The following is a 10,399-nucleotide window of genomic DNA, read 5'->3' as shown; positions in this document are numbered from 1 at the left end:
TAGCTTTTGAACTCCTTGCATTGTCAGAGACTAAATTTCCTACAGTTATCATCAAAATATATTTTCCAGATGAATAACCCTAGAAAATCCTGGAATATACTATCTAAACACAAAATCTCAAACCATATCCAAGAACTAAAAGAAAAAAAAAACCAGAAATTTGGAGATTTCCACAAATCCCTTTTAATAGTACTTCACATAATTCTTACCTATGCTTAAGTTTGAGAATCATTATTCTAGAAAAGGCATTGACTAGTTCAAGACAAAGAATGTCAGAATGAAGAGTAAGCAAAAGAAACAGACCCATCACATCCGACAACCTAATAAATCATAATGTCCATGTTATTTTAAGGAACTCTGAGTGTTGGGAATATAATGGGACTAGACCAAAGTCTTTTGTCTAATAGACTCAGAACCAGGTCTTAGATTTTTTTCACCAATGAGCTGAAAAGAAAGCAAAAGAAGAGGGCTATCTTTACTTCAAGACACTGTACCTTATTGCGTAAACTGTTAACTTTTAAAAAGATTTTCCATGTAAGTAACCATTGCCTAATAGAAGATTGTCCAAATGTTTTCAAGACACGAGCCTCCCTACTGACTTGGAAGAAGTCAGGCCCTGAGAAATTATAAGAATAAAGAAGATAGTCCTAAAATGTCATACTTGTACACATTTCAAAATGTTTTGCCATGTTCAGAGTTTCTTCATGGCAAAATGACATGGTTATCTGCAGATGTTCCTGATTTCAGGGTCAAGATCTTCAAATTTTACATATTAAAACCACACACCCCCCTTTACAAAATGAATATTACTGGAGTAAATAAGAATTTGTTGGGCAGGAAGTATGAGGCTAGAGCTCCCAGCAATGGTTGAACTTACAAGGGAGGGAAAAAGCGTGGCAGTCCCAAGCTAGGGAGGCAGATAAGATGAACACTGCTAAAACAATAAGATAGTTTTCTGGACAATGTGCCCTGTTACTCTGTTGTCATGTTCCACACACTTGAAATGTTCCTCTATGTTCAAGGATTTTTCAACCAATGTATCTTGGTGAGGAACAAGTCACTTCTTATGTTGAAGCTGAAAAAAGCCATATAAAAACTTTACAATCTATACAGATAATGAGAGGAATGCTGACCTGTTAGAGGTGCCTGGGTAGAATTGGGGTATACATATAAAAAGAAGAGAAAATCATTGTGAGATAATGCTTTTGTACACTGGTTTAATAAAACACTGATTGGTCATAGCCAGGTATAGGTAGGGAGACTAGAGTAAAGGAATGCTGGGAAGATAAAAAGCAGAGTCAGGAGTCATCAGCCAGACACAGAGGAAGCAAGATGACAAGGCAGAACTGAGAAAAGTTACAGGCCACATGGCTAAACATAAATAAGAATTATGGGTTAATTCAAGTGTTGGACCTAGTCAGTAATAAGCCTGAGCTAATGCCTGAGCATTTATCAATAATATTAAGCCTCTATGTGATTATTTTATAAAAACACTGCAGGACTATGGGTGTGTGGTGGGACTAGAGAAACTTCCAACTACATTTGGTGCTCCCCATTGTGCAATGAGCCATATAGACCTAAGAAAACTTAAAAGATTCTGAATGCATAGAAACAGAGCCACACTGGGCTTCTTAGTCTCACAGTTTCATGCCAGCAGCAGTACAAACTTGCCTCCTAACAGCTGCCTGTGAGATGGAGCAGTCCACCAGCCCCTGTGAGCTAAGCTCCATGGCAGATTCCTGCTGTGGTACACAGTGACCTCTGCAGCCATGCATGGCAGATTTAGCTTTTGCTAGTACTGGGGCAAGGGGGAAAGGTTTTTGGGCTTCACGCTGCTGGATGGAAGCATAGACTCACTGCTTCATAGAATCAGTGATGAGCATGGTTCCCTCATAGCTGGTTCCCTCATAGCTGGCGGTAAACATTGTTATACCATGTTGGGAAACTGAGATGGGCAGAGTCAGCAGCCAAAGCTGCAATTTCAGTACTAGCCACCCTGAAGTTTAAAGCAATAAAGTCACAGTAAGATAGATTCAGATGGCATAAACCCTAAGCAGTTTACAATGGGTGTAAAAATGTACATAGGCTTAGAAGAGAGAGGAAAAGGAGTATATGTAGTTATATAAAGAAATAGTTTTTTTTTTAAAAAAGTCTTTAAAGAGAAAGTAAAAGTAATATAAAAATAATAAGCCATGTAAAGATGGAAATCACACACAGAGTCTAGATTATATTGTCTTTGGGATTTTTTTTTTTTTGTTTTGTTGTTTTTTGTTTTTTGTTTTTCGAGACAGGGTTTCTCTGTGTAGCTTTGCGCCTTTCCTGGAGCTCACTTGGTAGCCCAGGCTGGCCTCGAACTCACAGAGATCCGCCTGGCTCTGCCTCCTGAGTGCTGGGATTAAAGGCGTGTACCACCACCGCCCGGCGTCTTTGGGATTTTTAATTGCAGAAAGACATTTGATTGTAAAGGCTAGTCATTTAAACCAATATTTATAATTTAAAGGTATCTTGACTTCAAAATTGATGTCTAAGGATAAGGGGTTCTATTTTTGTTTCCACAGAAGATGAAAACCTGTGAATTGCTTCCAGGTTAAGGTGGATCAGATTTGATCAAGCCAGACCTCCTGAACCTTAATAGATGGTACAAATCAACAAAGGTTATAGCCAGTCTTCCCAGGACTTGACCATTATCTCGAATTTTCTCACAATCTCCATAAGAATATCAGTGCTCACAATCATCAGGAAGTAGCCTAGAAAACTACACCCACATTCCCAAAAAATAGATTATAGATGTTTGTCTTTATTTAGGCTGTTGGTTACAAATTATTGGTCATAGTCATTCTCTTTCTAAAAAAGGAAGGGGAAAAATATAGAAATATAGGATATAGATATGATGGAATAAAAGGATAGATTATTGAATCTATTTTTAAAGAAAAACAACTTGCTTAAAATATTTTATATTGCTATGGATTTTAGTTTATTAATACAAATTTAAAGCTAATTTTGTTATACTGTATGTATATTTATACTCTTGTTTAAGGTATTATGTTTGTGCAGCTCATTGAAATTATAATGTATAAATAAGAAATGCAGATTAATAATTAGTCATCAATGATAGTCAAACTTACAGTCATGTTAGTTAAGTTTTCTAAGTATACATAGATATAATTCAATTAGGTATGTAATCTTCAAACATTTCAAAGACCTACAGAATATGGCATTTAAAATGTTTTAAAAACTTAGACTTTTCCGGACAATGACACACGTCTGCTCCTGGCAGCACCAATTACTTCTAGGAGAATGATGGGCATTAAATAAATTTATTATAGAGTTTGCTTTTTTGTCACAAAAGTTAGCCACTGGTTAAAAAAGTGCCCTTGTGTCTACTGATTGACAATGTGTTATATGAACTAGACATGCAGGAGCCATAGGAAGGTGGCCACTGAACTTTCCAAGGCAAGATGGTCCTTCAGATTCCTGCTTTGCAGAAGAAACTACCAGACATTCTACAGGACTCAGAGAAAAGTGACTGAGAAACTCTATGCCTATAGGCTGAAGAAAGATACCCCAACATTGCAGAAGAACTTTGGGTACCTGCCCAGCTGTCTCTGCCATTCTAGATTTTTTGGAAGTTTCTTACAATGCTCTTCATGTTTTCTTAGGTAATATTATATCCTCCTGGTGTCTTTGATGTAGTTGGTTAAGATAGAAGATAAATTAGATATGAAAATTTAGACTCATAAACATAGGATAGGTAAAATACTTTCTTTAATTTTGTCAAATACAAATAGACTAGATATTATAACTGTAATTCTTGCTTAATAACTGTTTTATTATATGTAATTTTACTACTTTAAAGTTAAAATTTTCCTCTTTGTTTAGACAGAAAAGGGGAAATGCTGTGGAATAATACTTTTGTACACTGGTTTAATAAAACACTGATTGGCTAGTAGCCAGGTAAGAAGTATAGGTGGAGCGAACAGACTAAGGAATGTTTGGAAGAGGAAGAGCAGAGTCAGGGGTCATCAACCAGACACAGAGGAAGCAAGATGACAAGACAGACTGAGAAAAGGTACTAAGCCATGTGGCTAAACATAAATAAAAATTATGGGTTAATTCAAGTGTAGGACCTAGTCAGTAATAAGCCTGAGATAATGCCTGAACATTTATAAATAATATTAAGTCTCTGTGTGATTATTTTATAAAAGGCTGCTGGACTGTGGGGACCTGGATGTGGAGTATCACATCTTGTTTGTTTGTTTGTTTCCATTATGTTTTTTTATATTCTTCTCATATAATACACCTCAACTGCAGTTTCCCCTCCCTTCATTCTTTCCAGCCCGCTTCCCCATCTCCCATCTCTTTGAGATCCACTCCGTTCCCTTCAGAAAAGAGTGGGCCTCCATTAAGTCAAAAGACCGGTGTGGATATAAAACAAAAAAGGTATTTGTAATCACAAGTAAGTGCCCATGTAGAGCAGGAATATTGCTTTAAATTAAATATGGTATTAAAAAATAGATTTCACTAGATATTTATTAAAGAGTCTATTAAAAGATTGTAATACTTATGTACAAGCACACCAAGTAGACTGAGCATGTTATATTATATATTTATGTTTTTATACATGTAACAATAACAATCAAAGAATAAAAGATCATGCATTTGAAAGGGGGCAGGGCGATGGGAGGGGCTGAAAGGAGAAAAGGGGCAAAGGGGAAAAGAATATCATATTTTAATTAAAAATTAAAAAGTATGGATTCTTTAAAGAGGAGAAAATAATTTGTATATGCATCTATAAAATGAAAATTGGTAGCAACATGAGTCATGGACATCATCACAGACCTTGACATGGCCATAGGCAATAGCCCATGCCTGGATGTTCTCAGTGTGTGTGGGGGGGCAAGCAAGCCACCAACATCTGCCCATTCCTCACAGCCCTCCCTTTTTCAGAACTGCCTCTTACCACAGCATACGAACCATTCTGCCTCTCTTTCTCTCCCATTTCACCACCATATACTTTCTCATCATGTTGGCATCCACCTGCTTGGTCCCACAAGAAGCCAGTGGGCATGTGAATGCTACAGACAGGATAGCCCATGAGGACCCAGGCTACCCCATGAGTGTCTTTTGCCCACCTGAGTTGCATGGCATCTGGCCATGTTGTTGTACTAAGGGGGTTTTATCACTGGGGCCATGGTGTTGTCTGCACCAGGGCTGCTGCCAAGGGCATGTCTGAGTCCATGGTCCTACCACATCTGGAGTCTATGTTGATGTTGACCCGCTCTGGTGCTTCCAGAGGCTACAGAGATGCCCACTGGGGTCTAGATCAAAACCTGTAGGCCACATTGCTACCAGGACCATGCCAATCTATGTGGCCCCTGCTGCCACCTGGGGCCATGGTGTCAACTTGGCCAGGGCTACTGCTGAGGGCCATGTCTGAGTCTGTGGCCCTACTATAGCCAGAGTGTGAGTTGATGTCCATGGCTCCTGATACCATTGAAGGCCATGCTGATGACGGGGTTCTGGACAGCCACCTGGGACCATGTTGGTGGCCAAGGGCCACTCTGCTACACGGGCCATGATGACATCTGAGACTGAGCTGCTGCTAGGGGCCATGTCTGGGTCTGTGGTCCTGCCATAGTCGGGGGGCTCTGATGTCTGTGGCCTGTAGTACCACCAAAGGTCACATGGATTTGTACAGCTAGGCCTCATCCTGTGGTTATGTTGTTGTCCAAGGACCATGCTGTCATTCAGGCCATGGTGTCATCTGGGCCAGGGCTGCTGCCAAGGAGCATATCTGGGTCCATGGCCCCAATACAACCAACTATCAAAAGCAATGCCAATGCCAGGTGTGGGCTACCATCTGGGGCCATGTTGGTGCCTGAAAGCCTCACTGCCATGGGGTCCACACCAATCTGAGTGGCCTGCATTGCCACTTGGGGGATGTTGCCAAGGAGGATCATGTCTGATCCATGATACCACCAAAGGCCACATGGACACTGGGGTCTAGACTGCAACCTCTGGCCAAATTGGTGTCTGAGGGCATGCTGCCATCAGGATCATGTTGATATGGGTAGCCTGTACAGCCACACAGAGGCATGGTGTTGCCTGGGCCTGGGTGATTGCCATGGGCCATGTATGGGTCTGTGGTCCAATAACAGCCAGGGTATGGGCTGATGTCCATGGATCATGTTATCACAGGGGGTCATAGGAACCATTTCTATTTAAATCCGAGGGCCATGCTGAGCCATCCCTGCCCCTCATTGGTCCAGTGATAGCTGGACACTGCAGTAGGAGAGCTGCCTCTCCCCAGCAGAGCTGACCATCTCACTCAGGAGAAATGGCCCCACATCTCACCACAAGTATGAGAGAGTTGGTCCCAATGGCATGGTCCTAGGGGAGTTGGCTTTGCCTCTTGCCTGAGGGGGAAATCCCAGTGGCCTGGACCAACCAACTCAGCTATCACCCAGACTCATATCCAGGGCTTTGGATTGGTCCACCCTAACATCTACCTCATCTATGACTTGCTGGAGTGCACGAAGGGATTGGTCTTGCAGTATTATAGCTGTGAGATCTCCATGACTTGGGGATGTGATATCTGAGAGGAGTTTCAATGAGAGTCCAGTGATTATAGTGTCCTAAAGGCCTTGAATCAGACCAATGAAATATTTCATGGGTGGGCTGATTTGACAAAAGTGTATACTAAGTGACACACTACAGCTCCTGATGCCACTAGGATGAGTGAAGTGGTGTTGGAAATATGGAGGAGCTAGGTGTGCTTTTTGACTTTTTGTTTTGTTTTGTTTTTAATAAACTTTAGGTGACATGCTGCAAGGATGTGAAATGGATACAGAGGGACTGGGAGGTTAGCAGAACTGGGGCACATAATGTGAAATTTCCAAAGAGTCAATAAAGAATTGTGTAAGAAAAATTAAAATTAGAAGTAGTATATAATTTGTAGGATATCCTCATATGCATACAAATAAATACAATATAATAACAATATATTTTAAAGAATTGAAGAGTCAGTTTGTTCTGCACAGGTTCCATGGGCTTGCCTGAACGTCAGTTTGATTTGTGATCAAGAATAACATGATCTATATTTCACTAAGTGAAGTATATGGCGATTTATAAAGTTCTTTTCAAAGATGAAACATGACCATTCACTACTAAGAACTTCTAATACCACTTGTTGCTTATAAGACAAAGTCTAAAATTGAGAAATAGGTGTTGAGTGTTTTGAAATTTATTAATAAAATTTCTTTTTGAAACCTTCATATAAGTATAGAGTGCATTTTGCTCACTTTCTTTGAACTTACTTCTCTCGCACAACTATGTGTCCCCCGGCTTCATCACAAATCTCTTCCCCATGTTCATTACAGGTATTTGTTTGTTTGTTTGTTTTGTGTCCCATAGAGTGTAACCAGGACAAATTGTTGACCCTGAGTTTGGAACTATCCATTAGAGCTTGTGGGTTCACTAGCAGTTACACAACTGGACACTATGTCTCTCTCACTCCTAGAATCTGTTAGTTGTCAATAGTTCAACTGTAAATGGTAGGGCTCCATGAGCCTCTTCCCCATCAATAGCTGACTGTTAGGGGAGCCTGCATTGCTTGAGTCCAATGCTTCTCAGAGTCTATGGGTGCCAAGGCTGGTCAATGCTTAGACAATGCCATACAAATGAGATCTGCTTTCTCAGCATGGATTCCAATTGACCTTTCCCACATTTATTCCAATTGTCCAAATATTCTATATATGCTCTTTCATCTGAATGTGATGCCTTTCCTTGTGCTATCATTTCCTTGCTTAGTAAGTCTGGCCAAGATTATTAATTATCCATTTATGTTCAGATGATATTGTGTCTTCTAGGAATCCTCTTCTGTTCTTGCATCAATAATTTTGGCTTTCCTAACATTTTGCAATATTTATAATTTATGTATTATGTATGTAATGATTAGATTACATGTATACCTATGGAATTAGAATTATCACATTTCCAAATTCTCTCTTCCCCAGCACCATCAACAAAACATGGGGATATGGTGTGCCTATTACCCTATTACCTACCTTCTACCAGTCCAGGTATGAGGCAGCAGCCATGGTTGTTCTCATGATTTTGTTGTTATAGCAAATCCACATAGTTGTTAAATATGTTGATATAAGGAATATGGAGATCACTGTAGCTGAAAGTTTTTCTGTGTCCCACCTGGCCCATGGTCAGGACAAATCTCTTTCACCCACCAGTCCCACAGCTGCTTGGACCCAAATAAACACACACAAGTTAATATTATTTTTAAACTATGGCCATGGCAGGGTTATTGCTATCTAATTCTTATATCTTAAATTAACCCATTTTTATAAATCTATACTTTGCCATGTGGCTCCTGGCTTACTGATATCGTTACATCTTGCTTCTCATGGCAGTTGCTGGCAATGTCTCCTCTGTTCTGCCTTTCTCCTTCCTCCTCTCTAGATAGAATGTCCTGCCTAATTCTGTTCTGTCTCTCCATTGGCCAAACAGCTTTACCAATCAGAGCAACATATTTTCACAGCATACAGAAAGATATTCCCCAATCATTTCCCCTTTGTTTTCCATTTAAAAGGAAGGTTTTAACTTCAACATAGTAAAATTATCTGTAACAAGCAAGAATTACAATTACAGTATCTAGTCTATTTGTATTTTGTAAAATTAAAGAAGATATCCTATCTATCCTATATTTGTGAGTCTAAGGTTTCATATCTAATTTATCTTTTATCATAACCAGGGAGAATCATAACTATCTAGTCTTTAAATACATCAAAGACCTCAGAAGGATATAATATTTCCTAAGTAAACAGGAAGTGCATTGTAAGCAACTTTCAAAAATCTAGAATGAGAGAGACAGCTGGCTGCCTAGACAGTCACCTAAAAGTTCTTCTGCAATGTTGAGGCATCCATTTTTAGCCCATAGGCCTAGAGTCTCTCAGTCATTTCTCTCTGTGTCCTGTGGAATGTCTGGCAGTTTCTTCTGCAAAGCAGGAAACTGAAGGACCATTTTGCCTTGTAAAGTTCAGTGGTTACCTTTCTATTGGTCCTGCATGTCCAGTCAATACAACATTTTGTCAAGCAGTCCAGGTAAGAACAGTTTCTTGCCCAAATGACTAATTTTGTTGAGAAGAAGATAAACTCCATATGGAATGTCTTTGATGCTGATCTTTCCTTTTAAGTAAATCAATGCTGCCAAGAATAGACGTGTCTCATTGTCCAGAAAGTCTACGTTTTTAAAGCATTTCAAATGTCATATTCTGTAGGTCTTTGAAGTGTTTGAAGATTATCTACCTAATTGAATTATATCTATGTATATCTAGAAAACTCAACATGACTGTGTTTGACTAACACAGAAGACTAATTATTAACCTGTATTTCTTAATTATCCATTAACATTTAAATGAGTTACATAAACATAATACCTTAAACAAGAGTAGAAATATATATACAGTATAACAAAATTAACATTAAATTTGTATCAGTAAATTAAAGTCTATAGCAATTTAAAACATTTTAAATAACTTGCTCTTTAAAAGTAGATTAAGCTCTTCCAGTCTCTTTGGCCTCTGTGGCAGAAGCAAGATGACGAAAGGACCATCATCCTTTGGAAAGCATTGCAATAAGATGCACATGTTGTGCCACTGCTGTGGCTCTAAGGCCTACCACCTTCAGAAGTTGACCTGTGGTAAATGTGGTTACCCAGCCAAGTACAAGAGAAAGTATAACTAGAGTGCCAAGGCTAAGAGACAAAATACTACCAGGACTGGGCAGATGAGGCACCTAAATATTGTCTATCAAAGATTCAGACAGGGATTCCATGAAGGGACAACAACTAAATCCAAGAGGGTAGCTGTTGCAGTATCTAGTTCATCTTGAGGAATTTCAGTCAGTCATAAAATAAATGTTCTGTTTTCAAAAGCAAGAAAAAAAATTAGATTCAATTATCTACCTTTCATCCTATCATATCTGTATTATCCCCTTTTCTTCTTTAGAAAGAGATTGCCTTTATAATCAACCCCCTTTAAATAAAAATAAACGTTTATAAACAATTTGGAAATTTGAGTGTAGCTTCTCATACTACTTTCTGTTGGTTTTGGGTGCTGGTAATCTTATGGGGATCCTGAGAAAATTAAAAATTGTGGTCAAGTCTTGACTGGAGTAGTCTGTAATGCTGCACTGTCTGAGCCAGTTGCCTTGGAGCTCATTTTGGATATTGGATCATCTGGAGACCTCTTGGGGGTCTTCCTTGATCAAAACATATTAGCCTTAGAAGCAATCCACAGGTTCTCATCTTCTGTGGAAACAAAAGCAGAACCTCTTTTCCAAAGCAAAGTATCCTTAGACATAAATTTTGAAATCAAGATATCTTTAA

At 39.2% G+C, this 10,399-nt stretch overlaps 1 pseudogene; it reads left to right on the top strand.

The window, feature by feature from the left end:
* Positions 1-9,609: 9,609 nt before the first annotated feature.
* LOC114704450 lies at positions 9,610-9,960 on the top strand (annotated as a pseudogene).
* The last annotated feature ends 439 nt before the right edge of the window (positions 9,961-10,399 follow it).

The sequence above is a fragment of the Peromyscus leucopus genome, chromosome 2 (genome assembly GCF_004664715.2).
Source record: "Peromyscus leucopus breed LL Stock chromosome 2, UCI_PerLeu_2.1, whole genome shotgun sequence".
NCBI classification, from domain to species: domain Eukaryota; kingdom Metazoa; phylum Chordata; class Mammalia; order Rodentia; family Cricetidae; genus Peromyscus; species Peromyscus leucopus.
The sequence above is the reverse complement of the archived record's forward strand: the minus strand, read 5'-3'. Positions and strand labels throughout refer to the sequence as shown.